The sequence below is a fragment of the Oryctolagus cuniculus genome, chromosome 8, assembly GCF_964237555.1.
Source record: "Oryctolagus cuniculus chromosome 8, mOryCun1.1, whole genome shotgun sequence".
NCBI lineage: Eukaryota > Metazoa > Chordata > Mammalia > Lagomorpha > Leporidae > Oryctolagus > Oryctolagus cuniculus.
Window position 1 is genome coordinate 97,362,159 of NC_091439.1, and position 23,307 is coordinate 97,385,465.

Sequence of the window (23,307 nt, forward strand, 5' to 3'; positions counted from 1 at the left end):
GATGGAAGTTCTCTCCCTCTCCTCCTTCTCCCTCTCCATCACTTTTCCTTTCAAATAAATAAAATAAATGTGAAGAAAAAGAAAAGAAAAACAACATGGCCCTCACATCGCCTTTCATTGGGTGTAATATGGCTCTAACAACATGCTTAGGGTTACCATCTTCTGGCTACTCCACCTGCTATTGGATTCAAATTCTTTATCGACCTCTCATTAACATGCCTTGAAAAAAAATTACAAAGTTAGAGACCAGAACAAATGATATAAAAAAACACAGAATAGATTCCAGGGTAAACTGAATTGCTTCTCCCTAATCCATGACTACAAACTGACCCTTCATCCCAGACAGCTATCATAGTATTAAATGTTCTTCTCAAAACCTTGAAAAACAAATATGGATGAACTAGTAGAAAAGCTTCAGTATTACTAAAAAAACAACTCAAATACGTGCTCTCCCGATAATAAATCAGGGTTGTGACCTTTGTGTGGGAAGGATGTTATGATACATGTTCATGGTTCCAAGTGACTTCAAACTTTGTTCAACTACCTCTCTATAGTCATATATTTCAGTTTGATACAGAAGCAAAAAGCTAATATAAATCTGATAACTGGGCTAACATGCAGCACAGAGGCCAGAAAACCCTATGGGCACCAGGCCAAGACCCAGCTGCTCCACTTCCAATCCAGCTCCAATTAATGTGCCTGGGAAAGTATCAGGAGATGGCCCAAGTGTTTGTATTACTGCCACCTACATGGGAGACCCAGATGGAGTTTCAGGCTCCTGGCTTCGGTGTGGTCCAGCCCCATTGATTAAGCCATTTGGGGAGAGAACCAGTAGGTGGAAGATCTCTTTCTCTATGTGTCTCTCCCTTTGTCTCTGTAACTCTGCCTTTCAAAAAAAATGAATCTTAAAAAAAAAAAGACTTGATCATTGATGCTCATTTGAAATAACTAGATTATTGAATACAGGTACAAACAATCTTCTTTGTAAAAGATTATACTAACAAGTCACAAATTTGCTGGAGGATAGGTAGTATATGGAGTTGAATTGGATTTCAGCTCCACAGGACACCAGATGCATGGCTGAGCCTGTCATTTGAGCTCTGTGATTGTTAATGTTATTTGTCTGCTTAACTGGACCATGCCACTCAGATATTGGATTAAACATTTTTCTGGAAGTTTCGGTGAAGGTATCTTTGGGTATAATTAGAATTTATCCTTGTCCATTTTCTGTTACCATAACAAAATACCTGAGACCAGGTAACTGATACAGAATAGAGATTTACTTAACTCACAGTTCTTAAGGCTGGGGAGTTCAGGAGCAAGGCACTGAATGAATGGTAATTGCCTTCTTGTTGTATTAGGCATGGCAGAGGACATCACATTTTAAGACAAAGCACGCACGCTCAATAACATCTTTCTCCCTCTTCTTATAAAGCCATTAATGCCATGCTGGAGGCCTCACCCACATGACCTAATCCAATTCTAAGTAACTCCCAAAGGCCGCACCTCCAAATACCATGAGTGCAGGACTTTGGGGATTAAGCTTCAAACACATGAAACCGGGAGACAAACACAAACCACAGCAACACTTAAATCTGTGGCCTCTGAGTAGAGCAGATAGCCTCTATAATATGGGTGGACCTCACTTGGTCAATTGAAGGCCCAAACAGAAGGAAAGACAAGCAAGAAGGAATTCTGCCAGTAGGCAGCCTTCAGCCTTGAACTGTAACACTGGCTCCTCCCTGGTCTCCAGTCTGCTGACCCACAATGCAGATTGTAAGTCTGCAAGTTGCTAGCCTCAATAATTGCATGAGGTGATTCCTTAAGATAGCCTCTTTCTATAGACAAACATCTTCTATTGGCTGTATTTCTCTGGGGACCCTTGACTGATAGAAACCCTATCAATTTAAATTCCCTTAACTAAAAATTAGGGACAAGTATAACTATTTCATACAATGAGAATTGTAAATGAACTATATCACCAATAATACTTTATAATGTGATATAAATATAAGCTTGTCAAAGCCAAAATCCTGGTAAAGAAAATGGAAAAGTTGCTTCATGCCAATAATTAAGACTTTATTGTTTCTACTGAAAATTCATAACTTCATTCTTCCTTCCATTTTTTTTCTATTTCACCTCATAAAAAATTGTTCACCCGGATATCTACCTGGACCCCTTCCTCACAGTATTCCAGGCAGAACAAACAGGAAGATTTTAAATACACCAGGGCAGCGGGAATGGGTAGAGAAGCAAGGGGATAAGTGAGCCGTCACTTCACAATCCAAGGGAAGGAAGATGGCTTGGACTAGGGCAGTTGCAGTCAGGGAGTAAAACGTAGTCAGATTCTGGATGTTTCCGTGCTGAGAAGATTTGCTCATGGGTTCAATATGGAGTGAGAACCACCATAAAATCCCAAATCCATCCATGACCTATGTCACCTGGTTCCTGTTAACTCCCTTACCTTGTCCCCATCCCCTCCCCACCATGCACACTGTGCCCCAGCCTGGCTGCCTCTTTCACAGTCTTTAAAGACACTGATCCAACAGGGACCTTTGAACCCCCTGCACCTCTCTCTAGGACAGTCTGTCTCTAACAGACTGCTTTTCTCTCATCTCCTGCAGGTTTTAATCAAAAGTCACTTTCTCAGAGAAGACTTCCTGGAGCGCCCTATCGAAATTGCACATTCTTGTACCCTTCTCATGTTTGCTTTTCCCCTTAAAACATATACATAAAACATATACTACCAGAGCCAGTACTGTGGCCTGCAACAGTGGCATACCATATGATGGATGGTTGAAATACTGGCTGCTCCACTTCCAAACCAGCCCCCTGTTATGTGCCTGGGAAAGTAGCAAAATATGGTCCCTGCACCCACGTGGGAAAGGTAAAGTGACATAGAGAGAGGGAGGGAGAGACAGAGAGATATTCTATCCATTGGTTCACTCCCCAGATGCCCATAACAAGTCAGGAGCCTGATACTCCATCTAGGGTCTCCCACATGGCTGTCAGTTCTTTGGCCATCTTTTGCTGCTTTCCTAAGAACATTAGTGGGTAGCTGGATTGGAAGTGGAGCAGCCAGGACTGGAAACAGTACCCCAACATTGGATGACATCATCACAAGTGAAATATTAACCCACTGCATGGCAACGCCAGAACAAATTCTTATCAACTTTGAAGACATTCCTGGTTTGATCTAACTTAACACATACCCAAAATGAATACATAAAATTCACTTTGAGGGACCACAGAACTAAATTAGGACAAACCCAAGTTAAATGTTCATAAAGATCAGTAGAACACGTTTATATATATAATATTATATATAGCAATATTTTCAAATGAAAATCATAAATAGGAGATCATAAGATTAAACAACTTAAATTGCAAGTGTTGGATTTTTAGTCCATCCAGTTTATTTATGCAAATATAGTTAGTAATTCCACAAAGCTAGATAAGTCTACTTATTAGTTCTGTATCAGAATTTTAACTAATCAAAATAATATCAACACTATAAAATTAACAGAAAGGATTTCAAAAGTTGTATATTTAGGAATAGTTATAATAACTATTTATAGTTATAATAGTTATAATAACTATCTATTTCTTAAAACATATGAATCCAGATGCTTTTAGGAAAAACATTTTGTGTATATAATATTTCTTCATGTTTTCCATGGCTTTTTTTTCTGTTGAACTATCCTGCTTATTTAATCAGTTTTGTTTTAATTTTTCATAAAATTGTTTATGCTCTTGATTAGTGTTAGTACAGTCTCACATAAAAATTTCTTATTAATTCTGCACCTGTTTCATTTATGTTTTTTCATTTTAAAGGTGTTGCCTATTCGTGTACTATTTATCAATTCAGATTGTCCTCTTTGTCCTGGTTAATGTTGTTTCTCTGAACCTCTGTCCATGCTCTCTCTCTGTATTTGTGTTCTGCCTTTGCTCTTCCTCTTGTCTTTAACTTTCTTTTTATCTTCGTTATGTGTGTGATAATGTATGGCTATCTCATAACTGAATGTTCTTCTTAAAACCATCAGAAGAGGGGCAGGCATTGTGGCATAGTGAGTTAAGGCAGGATTTGCAGCTCAGTATCCCTTACTGAAGTACCAGTTCGAGTACCAGCTGGTCCACTTCTGCTCCAGCTTCCTGCTAATGAACCTGAGAAGGCAGCAGAAAATGGCGTAAGCACTTGGTGCTCTGCCATCCATGTGGAAGATCAGAATGGCATTCTTGGCTCCTGGCTTCATCTTGGCCCAGTTCTGGCTGTTGTGGCCATTTGGGGAAACGAGCACATAGAAGATCTCCCTATCTCCATCCCTCCTTCCCTTTCAAATACATACATAAATAAACCTTCTAAAAATAAATAAATAAAACCATCAGGAGAGCATCTGCTTTTCATTACATATGTTGCAATGATTCACAGATATTGGAAAAATAAAAAGTATATTCCTTTAGTATAACATCCATCACTTTTCTACCATTTGTTTCTTACTGTTAACTTCTTCATTATCTATAGTTTATTCCCCAAAAACACAACTGTTCTGAGAAAAATTAGTAATTACTGCCAGGTAGTTCCCTCATTTAGTAGATTTACTATAACTTGTCCATACTGGTCTAATCATTCTGTTTTAAACAAATATAGTTTGTTTCCTTTAAAGTACTTGAAAACAAAACCAAAAAACATTTTGTGCTAATATTTATGCATTTTATTTTCCACAATGCATTCACCTTTTCCTGTGTTCCGATGAACCTCTTCTTTGCCAGGGACGCAGTTCATGCTCTTTTTTTTAAAAGATTATTTATTTATTTATTTATTTGAGAGGTAGAGTTACAGTGAAAGGGAGAGACAGAGAGAAAGGTCTTCCGTCCGTTGGTTCACTCCCCAAGGGCCGTAACAGCCAGAGCTGTGCCGATACGAAGCCAGGAGCCAGGGGCTTCTTCCAGGTCTCCCACAAGGATGCAGGGGCCCAAGGACTTGGGCTGTCTTCTACTGCTTTCCCAGGCCATAGCAGAGAGCTGGATTGGAAGCAGAGCAGCCAGGACTAGAACTGGTGCCCATATGGGATGCCAGCGCTGCAGGTGGAGGATTAACCTACTGCGCCATAGCAGTGGCCCCCAGTTCATGCTCTTTTAGGAAGCGGTGGGAACCACAGGAGGTTCCCTGGGGTATTAAAAAGAGCATTCACCATGGAAATTCATACCATGAGTTTTAAGACCTTTAAACTACAAAACCTTCCAGCTATAAATATACATTTTGAAAATAATCACTTTGGAACTCATAGAAGATTTTGGCAAAGTAGCAGGGTATAAAATCAATACACAAAAATCAACAGCCTTTGTATACACAATGCCATGGCTAAGGAAGAACTTCTAAGATCAATCCCATTCACAATAGCTACAAAAACAATCAAATACCTTGGAATAAACTTAATCAAGGATGTTAAAGAACTCTACGATGAAAATTACAAAACCTTAAAGAAAGAAATAGAAGAGGATACCAAGAAATGGAAAAATCTTCCATGCTCATGGATTGGAAGAATCAACATCATCAAAATGTCCATTCTCCCAAAAGCAATTTATACATTCAATGCAATACCAATCAAGATACCGAAGACCTTCTTCTCAGATCTAGAAAAAATGATGCTGAAATTTATATGGAGACACAGGAGACCTCGAATATCTAAAGCAATCTTGTACAACAAAACCGAAGCTGGAGGTATCACAATACCAGATTTCAGGACATACTACAGGGCAGTTGTAATCAAAACAGCATGGTACTGGTACAGAAACAGATGGATAGACCAATGGAACAGAATAGAAACACCAGAAATCAACCCAAACATCTACAGCCAACTCATATTTGATCAAGGGTCCAAAACCAATCCCTGGTGTAAGGACAGTCTATTCAATAAATGGTGCTAGGAAAATTGGATTTCCACGTGCAGAATCATGAAGCAAGACCCCTACCTTTCACCTTACACAAAAATCCACTCAACATGGATTAAATACTTAAATCTATGACCTGACAACATCAAATTATTAGAGAGCATTGGAAAAACCCTGCAAGATATAGGTACCGTCAATGACTTCTTGGAAAACACCCCAGAAGCACAGGCAGTCAAAGCCAAAATTAACATTTGAGATTGCATCAAATTGAGAAGTTTCTGTACTGCAAAAGAAACAGTCAGGAAAGTGAAGAGACAACCGACAGAATGGGAAAATATATTTGCAAACTATGCAACTGATAAAGGGTTGATAACCAGAATCTACAAAGAAATCAAGAAACTCCACAACATCGAAACAAACAACCCACTTAAGAGATGGGCCAAGGACCTCAATAGACAGTTTACAAAAGAGGAAATCCAAATGGCCCACAGCCACATGAAAAAATGTTCAAGATCACTAGCAATCAGGGAAATGCAAATCAAAACCACAATGAGGTTACACCTCACCCCAGTTAGAATTGCTCACATTCAGAAATCTACCAACAATAGATGCTGGAGAGGATGTGGGGAAAAAGGAACACTAACCCACTGATGGTGGGAATGCAAACTGGTTAAGCCACTATGGAAGTCAGTCTGAAGATTCCTCAGAAACCTGAAGATAACCCTACCATTCAACCCAGCCATCCCACTCCTTGGAATTTACCCAAAGGAAATGAAATTGGCAAACAAAAAAGCAGTCTGCACATTAATGTTTATTGCAGCTCAATTCATAATAGCTAAGACCTGGAATCAACCCAAATGCCCATCAACAGTAGACTGGATAAAGAAATTATGGGACATGTACTCTATAGAATACTATACAGCAGTCAAAAACAACGAAACCCAGTCATTTGCAACAAGATGGAGGAATTTGGAAAACATCATGTTGAGTGAATTAAGCCAGTCCCAAAGGGACAAATATCATATGTTCTCCCTGATTGGGGACAACTAACTGAGCACCAAAGGGGAAACCTGTTGAAGTGAAATGGACACTATGAGAAACAGTGACTTGATCAGCTCTTGTCCTGATGGTTGATGTACAATGTAATACTTTATCCATTTTAGTATTTTTTTTGTTCTAGTACCATTGGTTGAACTCTGTAATTAACACACAATTATTCTTAGGTGTTTAAATTTTAACTGAAAAGTGATCCCTGTTAGGAAATTGGAAAACATTATGTTGAGTGAAATAAGCCAATCCCAAAGGGACAAATACCACTTGTTCTCCTTGATAGGTGACAACTAACTGAGCACCAAAAAGGAAACCTGTTAAAGTGAAATGAATATTATGAGAAACGGTGACTTGATCAGCCCTCACCCTGACTGTTGATGAGCAGCTTAATATGTTATCCCTCTTAGTATTTTTTTTTGTTTGTTCTACTTAATACTTTTGGTTGAATACTGTAATCAATACACAATTCTTCTTAAGTGCTGAAACTTAACTGAAAAGTGATCGCTGTTAAATATAAGAGTGGGAATAAGAGAGGGAAGAGATGTGCAATTCGGGACATGCTCAAGCTGACTTACCTCAAACGGTAGACTTAGAAACATACCAGGGGATTCCAATTCAATCCCATCGAGGTGGCATGTACCAATGCCATCTCACTAGTCCCAATGATCAATTTCTGTTCACAATTGATCGTAATGATAGGACTAAGAACCAAAGGGATCACAGAAACAAGAATAGTGTCTGCAAATACTAGCTGATGGAATAAAAAAGGGAGAGAACGATCCAACATGGGAAGTGAGATACACAGCAGACCCATAGAATGGCAAATGTCCTAACAGCACTCTGTCCTCATAATCAGCCCTTAAGGCATGCGGATCCGGCTGAAATGCCCATGAGAGTATTTCAGGCATGGAAAGCCAAGACACTCTGGGGGAAAAAAAAAAACCTAAATGAAAGATCTCTGCGAGTGAGATCCCAGTGGAAAGAACAGGTCTTCAAAGAAGGAGGTACCTTTCTCTGAAGGGAGGAGAGAACTTCCACTTTGACCATGGCCTTGTCTAAAAATCATCAGAGTCAGTGAACTCAGGGGGCTTCCATAGCCTTGGCAACTCATGACAAGAGCCTAGGGTGATTACTGATGCCATAAACAAGAGTGTCAATTGGTTAAGTCAACAACAGGAGTCACTGTGCACTTACTCCTCAAGTAGGATCTTTGTCCTTAGTGTGCTGTACATTGAGATCTAATGCTATAACTAGTACTCAAACAGTATTTTTCACTTTATGTTTCTGTGTGGGGGCAAACTGTTGAAATCCTTACTTAATGTATGCTAAACTGATCTTCTGTATATAAAGAGAATCGAAAATGAATCTTGATGTGAATGGAAGGGGAGAGGGAGTGGATAAGGGGAGGGTTGCAGGTTGGAGGGACGTTATGGGGGGGAAGCCATTGTAATCAATATTCTGTACTTTGGAAATTTATATTCATTAAATAAAAGTTAAAAAAAATAAATAATTAATTAATAAAGAAATCTTTTGAGAAAAAAAGAAAATAATCACTTTAAAATTTTAACATAGGCTCAAGTCAATATATGACAAAATATTGTCTGAGTTCAAGGAAATTATAATGAAATTTCTATTTTATTTTATCATCATCTTGGCTATCTTTCATCCCATTAATGATGTTAGAAAGAGTCTGCTAAATCGGCTGGCGCTGTGGCTCACTAGGCTAATCCTCTGCCTGAGGTGCCAGCACCCCAGGTTCTAGTCCCGGTTGAAGCGCCGGTTCTGTCCCGGTTGCTCTTCTTCCAGTCCAGCTCTCTGCTGTGGCCCAGGAGGGCAGTGGAGGATGGCCCAAGTCCTTGGGCCCAGCACCTGGCTTCGGATCAGCACAGCACACCGGCCATAGCGGCAATTTGGGGGGTGAACCAACAGAAGGAAGACCTTTCTCTCTGTCTCTCTCACTGTCTAACTCTGCATGTCGAAAAAAAAAAAAAAAGAGTCTACTAACTCATACTTGCTTAATACAGAACAGGAGTCATATCCATGTGTTGCTGTATTTTTATATTTACTTTAATACAGTTAAAATAATTTTAAAATTCCAACTCATGGTTTTATCACTGCTCAAAAATTCCTTGAAAATGAAAAGACAGATACAAAAGGCACAATACTGGAAAAAGCAAATCAACACCATGTCACACTCAAACTGCCCTTAGTAACTTTAAAAAAAGATTATATCCCTTATAGCAAGAAAACTGTGATTTCCTTTTAAATTTTAACCTGTTTGAAAGGCAAAGAGAGAGAAAAGCCAAGAGAAAACATTTTTTTAAAGTTTTATTTATTCATTTATATATTTTGAAAGTCAGAGTTATGGAGAGAGAGGTAGAGACAGAGAAAGACAGAGATCTTCCATCCACTGGTTCACTCCCCAGATGGCTGCAATGACCAGTTGGCCAGGCCAAAGCAAGGAGCCAGGAGTTATATCAGGGTCTCCCACATGGGTGGCAGAGGCCCAAGAACTTGAGCAATCTTTCATTGCTTTTCGCAGTCCATTAGCAGGCAGCTGGATAGGAACTGGCATAGCCAGGACATGAGCCAGTGCCCATATTGGATGCCAGAATTCCCACTATGCCACAACATGGGCCTTGTAAATTTTAATCCATTTTATTTATTCGAAAGGAAGACAGAGTCAGAGAGAAAGAGAGAGAGAGTTCTTTTTTTCACTGGTGCCTGCCTCAAATGTTCACAAAAACTGGGGTAGGGCCAGGCTAAAGCCATGAGCCTGGAATTCAATCCAGGTATCCCACACGGGAGGCAGGAACCCAGGTGCATGAGCCATCACTTGCTGCCTCCCAGGATGCACATTAGCAGGAAGCTGGAGTCAGGAGCAGAGCCAGGACTCAGACCCATTCTGATACGGGACGGCAGCATCCCAAGGAGCAGCTTAGTTGCTATGCCAAATGCCCACCCTAAAAGCTATGACTTCTCGGGATTCTGCCTATGTGTGAAAAGGGCAAAAATAAATAACAAGGTTTATTGCCAGAGTTCTCATTCCATGTCCAAAATAGTTGTTCAATTCTTTTAACTTACTTATTGGAGAGACAGAGAGACAGAGATGGAGACAGAGTGACATAAAGAGACGTTCTATCTACCTGTCCACTCTCCATATACCTGCAATAGCTGGGACTGAGCCAGGTTGAAGCCAGGAACCAGGGTCTCCGTCCAGGTTCATCACATGGGTGGCAGGGACCGAGGTTCTTGAGTAAACACCGGCTGCCTTCCAGGGAGTGCATTCACAGGAAGCCAGAATCGGGAGCAGGGCTGCGACTGAAACTCGGGCACACTGATGAGGGATGCAGGCCTCCCAAGCAGTGTCTTATATGCTAGGCCAAACACCCACCCTAATATAAGACAAGTTTAATGATTTCTGACACTCACAATGAAGTCAAATATTAAAGAAGTATCTTGGTGAGGAGAGGACCACTCTTTGGTCATAAGGAATCTACTCCGTCACAACAAACCAAATGGTGGTGCTGGTTAAAGCTCTCTGGGGAGGTAAGACTAACCCAAATCTATTTGTGTGGGGAAAATGGATGGTTCATCTAGGATGGATGTACACAGTGGTCAACTTGCCACCAACTGATAGGTTTCTTTGTGGAATAGTGCCGTCCCCCAGGTGTAGTGGGTCTCTGCTGATAGCAGGAGGACTGGTGCTATAACTGCTGGTTCATGATGCTGTCCCCAGGCAGGGCTTGTACCTCTCCCATGAGGGACATGCCATTTAGGTACTCTGGGGTACCTATTTGTGCCAGTATGCCTAGGGTTGAGGAGGTTTCATTAATAAAGCCTGGACAAGGAGGGACAAGTTGATCCCCTACTAGTATCCCTCTCTCAGGCACATTCTTCTTTTAAGATTTATTTTATTCATTTGAAAGACAGAGTTACATAAAAAGGGAGAGACAGAGAGAGAGTGTGTGTGTTTTCCATCTGCTGGATCACTCCCCAAATGACCACAAGGTCCGGAGTTGAGCCAATCTGAAGCCAGGAGCCAGAAGCTTCTTCTGGATCGCCCATGTGGGTGCAGGGGCCCAAGGACTTGGGCCATCCTCTGCCTCTTTCCCAGGCACATTAGTAGGGAACTGGATGGGAAGTGGAGCATCCTGGACTCAAACCGGCACCCATATGGGATGCCAGTACCACAGGCTAGGGTTTTAAGCCCCTGCACCACAGTGCTGGCCCCTCAGGCACATTATTGATTGTCTTGGGGAATGGTTTATTAGCTGAACTTTCCCATGTATTCATTTTTTTGGTGAATCTTCCGGTTTTATGTAATGAAACCATTCCACCCTGCTCACTTTTCTGAGCCTTCTACTCCCTTCCACTGTCTCCTGTAACAATTCTGGCATTTAAGCCTTGCTCAGCATAGGCCATCGCTTTTTCCAGACTTCCAGGAAGCTTACCAACTGTAAGTATACATGATTCCCGGACTCCTTGTCAGTTGTTGAACGCTATTTCCTGGGAGACTGCTCCCACTTCAGCAAACCCTTCCTCCCCTTAATCAAGCACCCCCAAAATACATTCCCACAAAAAGTAGTCCCACCCTCTCTGAGGGTACTTGCTGCCTAATTTATTCAGCTCCATTAAGCTACAGATGATTTTCTCTCTCTTCAGGTGCAACACATTCCCAGTTGATTTGGCAAAAACCTGACTGTGGCAGTAAGCCTGGCGCCAGGACCGGAGATGCATTCAGCTCCTGGAAAGGCGACTCCTGCCTGTGCGGAAAAGGCCTCTGCAATGTCTCTCCAGAGTACAAGATACCAAAGGAGAGAGTAGAGCCACTTCTTCCAAAGAAGTCTGCAGAGTCATAACCTTCATGGCCATCTAGCCAGATGTCTACCTCCGATGCAGCAGGTCTCCGGTTTTCCCAACCACAGCACTGACTCTGGAGTAACGGATCTGTCTCAACGGGAGCATTCGGCTATCACAGGATCTCAGCCACTCTACCCAGTCCTGTTCCTGGTATTCAGCTTTTCCTGCTTACCTACTGTATATGATGAGGGCTACTTAATAATATACCAGAAAGACTCTTGGGATCCCACACTCAGATTCTTCAATTATTATTAACTGTCCTCAACCTTCCCTTATCTACCTGTTGGGCCTATATGCAACTAGTAACAACCATGCAATTCCACTCTACTTCTGTTTATCATTCCCTTTCCTTATTCCTTTCAAATGCATGAACGATCACACTGAAAATTACATTTACCTCTACCATCAAGCCAACCCAGGTCACTACTAGTGAAAGCTCTAAAAATCAGACTACAGGGACAGGCATTAAGCCTAGTGGTTATGATTCCCACATCCAAGTGCCTGGGTTCAATACCCAGCCATAGATGCTGACAGTGCAGACACTAGGAGATAGCAAGTGATGACTCAAGTAATTGGGACCCTGCCATCTACATGGGAGTTACTAGCTCCTGGCTTTGGTCTGACCCATCCCCAGTCATTGCAGGCATTTGAGGAGTGAACTACTGTGTGAAAGTTCACCCTCACATTCTCTTCTCTTCTCTCTCTCCCCCCCTCAGATATTTATCTTTTAAAAACTAAAAATTTAAATCAGACTATGGCCTTGTGCTAGAGGCTGTCAACATGCCACCTACCACCAAGTCTTCATTGCCTGCTAGGCAGTGCGTGCTCCAGTTTTGTGTTTTTTTTTTTTTTTTTTAAGATTTATTTATTTATTTGAAAGGCAGAGTTATAGAGAGAGACAGAGAGAATCTTCCATTCTCTGGTTCACTCCCAAAATGGTCACAATGGCTAGTGCTGAGCCAGGCAAAAGTCAGGATCCAAGAGCCTCCTCTGAGTCTCCCACATGGGTGGCAGGGGGCCAGGAACTTGACCATCTTCCACTGCTTTTTCCAGGCCACTTGCAGGTAGCTGAATTGGAAGTGGAACAGCCAGGACAGGAACCAGTGCCTATATGGGATGGCAGTAGTGTAGGCCACAGCTTAATCTGCTATATCTCAGTGCCAGACCCGAGTAATCCAGTTCTTATACCTAATTTTAATCTGTTTCTCTTAGTGCCAAGTAGTACAAGTTAAATTGTTGTGATGCCTCTTAGTAGTTTTTTTGTCTGTTCTACTTAATATCACTGGTTTAATTCTGTAATTAATACACAGTTATTCTTAAGTGTTCAAAAATTAACTGAAATGTGATCCCTGTTAAACATAAGAGTGGGAATAAGAGAGGGAAGAGATGTATAATTTGGGACATGCTCAAGCTGACTTGCCCCAAATGGTAGAGTTAGAAACATACCAGGGGATTCCAATTCAATCCCATCAAGGTGGCATGTACCAATGCCATCTCACTAGTCCAAGTGATCAATTTAAGTTCACAATTGATCATAATGAAAGGACTAAGAGTCAAAGGGAGCACATAAACAAGTCTAGTACCTGCTAACACTAACCGATAGAAAAAATAAAGGGGAGAGTGATCCAACATGGGAAGTGAGATACTCAGCAGACTCATAGAATGGCAGATGTCCTAAATAGCACTCTGGCCTCAGAATCAGCCCTAAAGGCATTCGGATCTGGCTGAAAAGCCCATGAGAGTATTTCAGGCATGGAAAGCCAAGACACTCTGGCAAAAGATCTCTGTGAGTGAGATCCCAGTGGAAAGAACAGGTCATCAAAGAAGGAGGTACCTTTCTCTGAAGGGAGGAGAGAACCTCCACTTTGACTATGACCTTGTCTAAACAAGATAAGAGTCAGAGAACTCAGAGGGCTTCCATAGCCTTGGAAACTCATGACTGGAGCATAGGGAGATTACTGATGCCATGGACAGGAGTGTCAATTGGTAAAGTCAACAACAGGAGTCACTGTGCACTTACTCCTCATGTAGGATCTCTGTCCTTAATGTGCTGTGCATTGAGATTTAATGCTATAACGAGTACTCAAACAATATATTTCACTTTGTGTTTCTATGGGGGTACAAACTGTTGAAATCTTTACTTAATGCATACTAAACTGATCTTCTGTAAAAAAAAAAAAAAAAGAAAAAGAAATTATCAATTCCCAACTTGACTCTCACTGGGATTAAACATGACAATAGGTCTGATCTGATTTCATCATCATTTAAAAAAAATCATCTATTGTTTTTCACTTTATGTTTTTGTGTGGGAGCAAACTGTTGAAATCCATACTTAATGTATACTAAGCTGATCTTCTGTATATTAAGATAATCGAAAATGAATCTTGATGTGAATGGAAGGGGAGAGGGAGTGGGAAAGGGGAGGGTTGTGGGTGGGAGGGACGGTATGGGGGGGAAGCCATTGTAATCCATAAGTCGTACTTTGGAAATTTATATTCATTAAATAAAAGTTAAAAAAAATTGTTGTGATGTAAATTTTGCTGTGCTATATCCTCTAAATATAAGGAAACTGATATTTTAGTTGTGCTTATTATGACTCTTCTTTTACAGCTCTTATTCCATTGCAAGCTTTTTCTTTGTAACATAACTTATAATGAAGCCAAGTGGCTGGATAATAGCAAGGAAGTCCATTACTTCACAGTGGCAGGCTGACAGCCACACTGACAACTCTGCACCCAGACGCAATTGAGATAGCTTAACTCAGGACTTCTCTCTCCAAAGTTAACATCTGGAATCTAAGACAATGTACCTTCTTGGGCTACAATGCTAGTGCTTTCCAACTGCAATTTGAGACACATCTCACTGTTACTCCACTTACCTGCAAAACTTCATGCTGAAAAGGCACTAGCCACAAAGGGCTTTGCTGGGGGGAAATGCTCTCCACTCCATTTCTGATAGAATGATGGCTTCTGGACCAACTGAACGTTACCTTTAAGGGACCTATCTTCTTGGACCATTTGGAATACCTTCCCCATGGATGCATGGCTCTCAGTCCATTACTAGCACTCTATGACTGACTACTTTTCTTTTAACTATTTTTTCTAACTTTTCATGTTTCTCTTTTGCTTATTCTCCTTGTGTATGTCTTTTAATAAACTAATTAATTCAGGAGCAATCTTTGCCTCATTTGGTTTGTAGTTTAGAGTAAAAGAACTTGCTGGCACCACGACTCAATAGGCTAATCCTCCGCCCGCTGCGCCGGCACACCAGGTTCTAGTCCCGATCGGGGTGCCGGATTCTGTCCCGGCTGCCCCTCTTCCAGGCCAGCTCTCTGCTGTGGCCAGGGAGTGCAGTGGAGGATGGCCCAAGTCCTTGGGCCCTGCACCCATATGGGAGACCAGGAGAGGCACCTGGCTCCTGGCTTTGGATCAGTGCAGTGCGCCAGCCGCAGCCGCCATTGGGGGTGAACCAACAGCAAAAGGAAGACCTTTCTCTCTCTCTCTCTCTCTCACTGTCCACTCTGCCTGTCAAAAAATAAATAAATAAATAAATAAATAGTAAAAGAACTTAAAAAAAAAAGAACTTGCCTCTCTTAAAAAAAATATAACCCTTGAGGTTGAAATTGTCACCAAGTATTGAGGAAATCACTCACTCTGGCTAGCCCAGCATGACCTGAGTTTTCTTCTCAGCAGACATACAGAAAAGCAACACCCACTAAAGGAAATGAGGAGATGCTGGATTGGGCAGGACTGGTACAGCAGTGAAAGTCTGACAAAACCTCTGGCAGACCAGCAGGGTACTCTGGAATAAACACCACCTGTTAAAGAAATCTACATTGCATGGAAATGGCAACAACCTTTTATCATCACCATGTTCAATCATTGGTTGGCAGCTACCCAGAGAGCAGCATACTCTTGGCTTAAACACTGAAGTAGATCCTGATAAAGCTAATAGCTAGAGACAGTCTGGTTGTACCAGTAGTGAACATTTTTTTTATACTAAGCTTTCACATCTGGAGCCTTGCTGACCTGGAGACTGCTCTTCACATGGGGTAACTAAATCCTAAAAACAGCAAATCACTCCTCTGTCAGTGTGTCTTCCTTATGCAAACCAACCAGTCTAGACCTCATACTCCAAACCATCTCCCTTTTGGAGCTTACCCTCTGGGTTGCATCTCCTACTCGAACCAACACAAGGTCAGAAACCAGGTAAGTAAGGGCAGCCCCTATACTTCAGAGTTCCTGAAATTGTTCAAACTAGTCAGTCCTAAACCTGACTACCCTGCCTCACACATTCCTTCCAGTGGAAACCATAATAAAAGCCCTTAACCTTCTGTTCTTTCCTCCTGACTGAATTTTCTGCTTCTCTCTGCAGATCTGAACCTTCCTCTCAGGAACCGTGAGTAACAGATTTTATTTTTACTGGCTTATCTCCTGATATATTGGCCTCACCATACCTAAATAAAAATAAAATCTACATGTAAAAGACAGGGACCCATCATCCTTACAGCTAAGCAGAAAACATTGACTTGAAGAATATAAAGGATATCTCTGTGTCTGCTCCAAGAGTGATTTTTAACAGCTGAAACACTGGTGCAGTACTGCAGAAGGCAGTAAATTTTTAATCACTCACTCAATAAATCAAAAGTCATGTATTATTTGAATGAGTGCTAAACCACATACGAGGTAAGGATGACAGGCTCCAAGAACATAGTATTCCTCTCCCTTACAGGTCCTATGGTCTATTGTGCGATAATTCCCCCACAAAAAATGTGCTGAGTATTACAATGAGTACAAGAGGAGTAAACTGATGGGGGATATTGTTGAGGAATCAACCTATTCTAAGAATTAAGAAGGGCATACACAAATAAGCCTATATAAGCAGACCTAAAAATAATTCTAATTTGGAAACTAACAAGAAATCTATTCAAAAAGGTAGGAAAAGATGGTCCAAGCTGAGGAAACTGGTCTATAAGAAATGTAGAGAGTGGCCGGTGCCGCGGCTCAATAGGCTAATCCTCCACCTTGCGGCGCCGGCACACCAGGTTCTAGTCCCGGTCGGGGCGCCAGATTCTGTCCTGGTTGCCCCTCTTCCAGGCCAGCTCTCTGCTGTGGCCTGGGAAGGCAGTGGAGGATAGCCCAAGTGCTTGGGCCCTACACCCCATGGGAGACCAGGAAAAGCACCTGGCTCCTGCCTTCGGATCAGCGCGGTGCGCCGGCCGCAGCGCGCCAGCCGTGGCGGTCATTGGAGGGTGAACCAACGGCAAAAGGAAGACTTTTCTCTCTGTCTCTCTCTCTCACTGTCCACTCTGCCTGTCAAAAGAAAAAGAAAAAGAAATGTAGAGAGAGTATTCAAGTAACTAAAAGAAATTGGTTAATAGAGCAGAGAAGGAAAGGAAGGTGAAAGGCAAGACTTAGTTACTACAAGCTTGTGCCAGCTATATTACATGCAAAAAAAAAAAAAAAAGCACTTGGAAAGTTTTTAAAAGCAGAATGATAATCTCAGTTTGTAATGATCATTCAGTAGATGTGAAGAATGGACCACAATAGACAAAACTTAAGACACAGAGAAGACAACAGAAGGCTGTGGCAATAATTCCCAGTGGAGAGATCACAGTGGCCTGTATTCATGTCATTGCAGAGGGGATAAGGAGAAGGAAAGAAATGTCCAGAAAGCATTGAGAAAAGAGATGAAACCAAAGATGGCACCTAGGTTTCTGGTGTGAAAACCTGGGTGAATAGGAGATGCCTTGTGAAGAGAGAGAAGACAGGAGAAGCAGGTTTAGAAAGAAGAAGGAAGGAAAAGGAGGTGGATACAGAGCACAGGTGGGAAGATTATCCTCCCCAGGGAGGAGGAACACCTCTTCCTTCTACTCTCACAGGAAGGTCATGGGCAGATGCATTTAGAATTAAAGATATAATAACAGGAAGTTGAGGGAGTGTCCATTCTAAAGCTTCTATTTTTTCCTCCCAATAATAGAAAGCTAAGTCATCTGTTGAAAGTAAGGGCAGAAAACAAGAGAACAATGCTTGGAGAAGAGAACAAAAGATTAGACATAGTTTTTTTGTTTTGTTTTGTTTTGTTTTGACAGGCAGAGTGGACAGTGAGAGAGAGAGACAGAGAGAAAGGTCTTCCTTTTGCCGTTGGTTCACCCTCCAATGGCCGCCACTGCTGGCGCGCTGCGGCCGGCGCACCGCGCTGATCCGATGGCAGGAGTCAGGTGCTTCTCCTGGTCTCCCATGGCGTGCAGGGCCCAAGCACTTGGGCCATCCTCCACTGCCTTCCCTGGCCACAGCAGAGAGCTGGCCTGGAAGAGGGGCAACCGGGACAGAATCCAGTGCCCCGACCGGGACTAGAACCTGGAGTGCTGGCGCCGCAAGGTGGAGGATTAGCCTATTGAGCCACGGCGCTGGCCTAGACATAGCTTTCTAACCACTAAAATGACTGGAGACACCTAGCTGTTTTGCTAGATAGTATTGAAGAGGCAGCTAACACAGTCATATGTTGATAATATGACTAACATTAAAATAAGTGCCACTTAAATGGTCATTGGGTTATACTGTCCAAAGATTATTTAAAATCCTTTTGTAGATACACTTAATAATATTAATAATCAAGTCTACCAGCCAGACCCTTCAGTAAATAAAATAATTTACAGGCGTGCAGCATTCCATATAGTATTTATGAGCTGTGATTAGCTCCCTGAATGTGAAGGAAAAAGTACAGGAATCAAATTGGTGCCTGTATTCAGGAAGGTGATAATTATTCTCCATAGAAGAAAAGAGCTTTATGGAATTCAAGGAGGCCTGTGTAGAGAACTTAGGAAAAGGGTAAAGGATGCAGACTCCTTTTAATAAGATTAACTATTACCTATAACCAGGAGGCTTCTTCCACTTCTTACTATTTTTTATTTATTTATTTGAGAAGTAGAGTTACAGACAGTGAGAGAGAGAGACAGAGAGAAAGGTCTTCCTTCTGTTGGTTCACTCCCCAAGTGGCAGCTACGGAGCTGCACCAATCCAAAGCCAAGAGCAAGGTGCTTCCTCCCAGTCTCCCACAAGGGTACAGGGGCCCAAGCACTGCTTTCCCAGGCCATAGAAGAGAGCTGGATTGGAAGAGGAGCAGCCGGGACTAGAACCGGTGCACATATGAGATGCCGGCACCGCAGATGGAGGATTTACCTACTGCATCATGGCACAGGTCCCCACTTCTAACTATTAAAAACTGTTTTTAAGAAAAAAAATCTATATGGATAGCACAAGAAAATAGCTGCCAGCCAATATGAAAGCCATCATAGAGTGTAATGAATATTGGACTTCTTTTTTTTTTTTAAGATTGATTTATTTATTTGAAAGTCAGAGTCACACAGAGGGAGGAGAGGCAGAGAGAGAGAGAAGTCTTCCATCCGCTGGTTCACTCCCTAGACCACTGCAATGCCTGGAGCTGTGCTGATCTGAAGCCAGGAGGCAGGAGCCTCTTCCCAGTCTCTTGAGCGGGTCCAGGGGCCCAAGGAGCTGGGCCATCCTCCACTGCTTTCCCAGGCCACAGCAGAGAGCCAGATTGGAAGTGGAGCAGCCAGGCCTTGAACCGGCGCCCATATGGGATGCCGGCACTTCAGGCCAGGGCGTCAATCCACTGCACCACAGCACGGACCCCAGAGTGTTGGACTTCTTAAGTCATGTTTTTACAAATGCATTAGGGATAAGAGTGATTTGAAGAAGAAAAAAAATTACAATTTAGGGACATGGGCATTAGAAAATATCCAGGGCCAATTTCAATCTGCATGAGTGCTCCAACCCTCAGAAGTTGTGATCCCTGTGTGCTCACCTCCCAACACACACACACATACACACAGGCAAATACACACTGCCTTGAAAGAATGACTATGCTGCATACTGCTAAACATGCCAGGAGCTTAACATTCATTAGTTCATATACTTTGACTTTACTGAATTTAATTTTCACAACTCTATGAGAATAGTATTTTAGTGCCATTTTTAGATGTAAGAAAACTAAGGCTTAGAAAGATGAAAAACTTTTCTGAACAGGCTGGATAGTAATTGAAAATGAATATTGATGAAGAATGGGATGGGAGAGGGAGTGGGAGATGGGATGGTTGCGGGTGGGATGGAGGTTATGGGGGGGGGAAAGCCGCTATAATTCAAAAGTTGTACTTTGGAAATTTATATATATATATTTTTAATTTTTTTGACAGGCAGAGTGGACAGTGAGAGAGAGAGACAGAGAGAAAGGTCTTCCTTTGCCGTTGGTTCACCCTCCAATGGCCGCCGCGGCCGGCGCACTGCGGCCAGCGCACTGCGATGATTCGATGGCAGGAGCCAGGTGCTTCTCCTGGTCTCCCATGGGGTGTAGGGCCCAAGGACTTGGGCCATCCTCCACTGCACTCCCTGGCCACAGCAGAGAGCTGGCCTGGAAGAGGGGCAACCAGGACAGAATCCGGCGCCCCAACCGGGACTAGAACCTGGTGTGCCGGCGCCGCAAGGCGTAGGATTAGCCTAGTGAGCTGCGGCACCGGCCCTGGAAATTTATATTTATTAAATAAAAGTTGAAAAAAATAAAATAAAATTCAATAAATCAGAATGAAAAATGTCAAGATTTTATTAAAGAAATATGCTAACCATAGATAATGCTGTTTCCACTACCTCATGCTTTCTGAAACACAATAGGATGTACTTATCTCTCTACCCTCAACTACTTACAAGTCATAATCCACACAATTAAATCTGACCACACTTGCAAAATCCAATCATTACCCAATATTTAAATTTACATTTAGAGTGAATGGATATATTTTTATTTAAATAACATCTTCAGCTTTTGAATGATAGGCACATTAATTATCTTTCCTTTTCTATCATTACAATAACCTTTATAAGGGAAGTCATGACAAATTCATTCCCTACCACAGTCATGTGACTCTGCTATTTGGACTTCATGACCAAACTCCAAATTCAAAGAAAACACTATTGGTCCACACCTCCTTAGATCATCTGCCTTTTGGATGCTTTTGCTTACATTGTTATGACGGGCTACACTGAATGACTCATACTTCCTTCAGAGCCAAGTCTTTTAGCAGACATTTGTAGAGAAAATTTCAGAGTCTAAGATTCAATGATTCGAAGATATTCTCCTCACCAGACCTCCTCCCCCTCGGCCTTGAAAGGGAAAAGAACTACTCTCAAAAACTCTTACATGGCATGACTTATCGTCCACCAAAATAAAAAATCTCCACTCTCTCCCTGAAGGCTGTTCCTATCAGTCCTCCCCAGTCAGGTTGCATTGACTTTGTGCCTCTGCATTTGGAGGAGTAACATCAAGTGTACAACAGAAAGAAGCATTCTCAAATGCTCTGCATAATGAGATTCTCTATTCGTGACTTCTGTGGTGGCTGTCCCTTAGGAATAGAATAGGTCAAGGCCTATCCTGCCACTCCCTGAGGATCTACAGACAGTCCCTGCTATGAACAATTCCCTTGCTTCACAAACCATAATTTCATGCCCCACCTTCCTTTCTGTGTTGAGTTCATCACAAGCATGCAGGAAGTCACTTTCAGATTGAATTCAATTTTCCCCATGCCACTCCCCTGACTCATTCTGAGTTCTGTTGTGAATCGTAAATGAGTGCCAGGCTCTGCATTAATACATTAAATTATTGTATGTTCAAACAATGTATACTGACTAAGCACCTGCTTGGCAAGAAGGAATTGGACGAGAATGACAGGAAATACAAAGATATATGAGTTAGGGCAGGCATATTTTGGGGAAAGTCCTATAAATAAAAAAAGAAGACAAAACTTCAAATCACAGGAAAAATTAATCAAAGTTAATTTTTAAAAGTCATTAAAGTATCTAAATTGTCTTCTCCAATAAGATTCTTCAATTCAGCAGACTAAGGAAAAGAAGAGCTTAAATTCATGAAAGTGGATGTTAAAGAATATTCTATAATTTAAAAAACAGGATTTCTTCCCTTTATATAAATTCCTTCCCTTTATATAAATAAAAAATTAAAATTAAGAAAGAGAAAAAAACTCCCTAGTATAATTTGACCAAAAATAATTTTGTTTTGGTATTCTGTGATGAAACTTTTCAGTGTACTGTGATTTTCCCTTTAAAATGCAGCCATTAAAATTGATAATGAGTGATGAACCTAGATATGATATTTACAAGTTTTCTGTGAATTTCAAATTATATCAAAATAAGAAGTTATAAATACAAGCTGTTAGAAGTAAAATTTTGTGATAGGGATATGTTCAAGAAATAACATTAAGTATAAATGCATGATACAAAGTTGTACCTATGAAATGAGACATAACTGTATTGAAAAGATTTGTACATATGAAAAGCATATGAAATTATATAAAATGAAAACAAATGATTTAGGTAATATTGTTAAATTTTTAAAAACATTATTTCAGAGGCCGGCACCGCGGCTCTCTAGGCTAATCCTCCACGTAGCGGCGCCAGCACACCGGGTTCTAGTCCCAGTCGGGGCGCCGGATTCTGTCCTGGTTGCCCCTCTTCCAGGCCAGCTCTCTGCTGTGGCCCAGGAGTGAAGTGGAGGATGGCCCAAGTGCTTGGGTCCTGCACCCCTTGGGAGACCAGGAGAAGTACCTGGCTCCTGCCATCAGATCAGCACGGTGCGCTGGCCGTGGCGGCCATTGGAGGGTGAACCAACGGCAAAAGGAAGACCTTTCTCTCTTTCTCTCTCTCACTGTCCACTCTGCCTGTCAAAAAAAAAAAAATTATTTCAGTCCTTTTACTAAAAAGCCCAATGGCAGAATATCAGGTATGAAATATAAGATCTGAAATATATTTGGGACGGATAGTGAGAAGTCATTTATTATTGTCTCTGTTTTCTGGTTTGTACATTGTATAAAACAATGCCTAAGTAATTGAACAGATCTCAAGTTGCAGTCCTAGAATAAATTTATTAGCCATTAGCTAAGAGGGACAAAGTTGTTGATTTTCAAAGCTGAAAGAGCGCTAAGACCCCTCTATTTAGCTTCCATTTTCTCCTTAGATACATAAACTAATGGAGAAACAAATGATTTTCACATCTTCAATTACAAAATTAGTTGGTGAAAAGGCTAAGCCTAGAATCGAGGTGGTTTTTTTTTAAGATTTATTTTATTTATCTAAAAGGCAGAATTACAGAAAGAAAGAAGGAGAGGGGGCCGGTGCCAAGGCTCACTTGGTTAATCTGCCTGCGGCACCAGCATCCCATATGGGCACCAGTTCTAGTCCGGGCTGCTCCTCTTCCAGTCCAGCTCTCTGCTGTGGCCCAGGAGGGCAGTGGAGGTTGGCCCAAGTGCTTGGGCGCCTGCACCCGCATGGGAGACCAGGAAAAGCACCTGGCTCCTGTCTTCGGATCGCCGCAGCTCCAGCCGTAGTGGCCATTTGGGGGTGAACCAACGGAAGGAAGACCTTTCTCTCTCTCTCTCTCTCTCACTGTCTAACTCTGCCTGTCTAATAAATAAAAAAG

General features: G+C 41.8%; 1 long non-coding RNA gene across 1 annotated transcript in view; it reads right to left on the reverse strand.

Annotated features, from left to right (window-relative positions):
- Positions 1-23,307, reverse strand: part of LOC127483203 (uncharacterized) — a 100,177-nt gene that overhangs the window by 67,892 nt on the left and 8,978 nt on the right. The window lies entirely within an intron of this gene.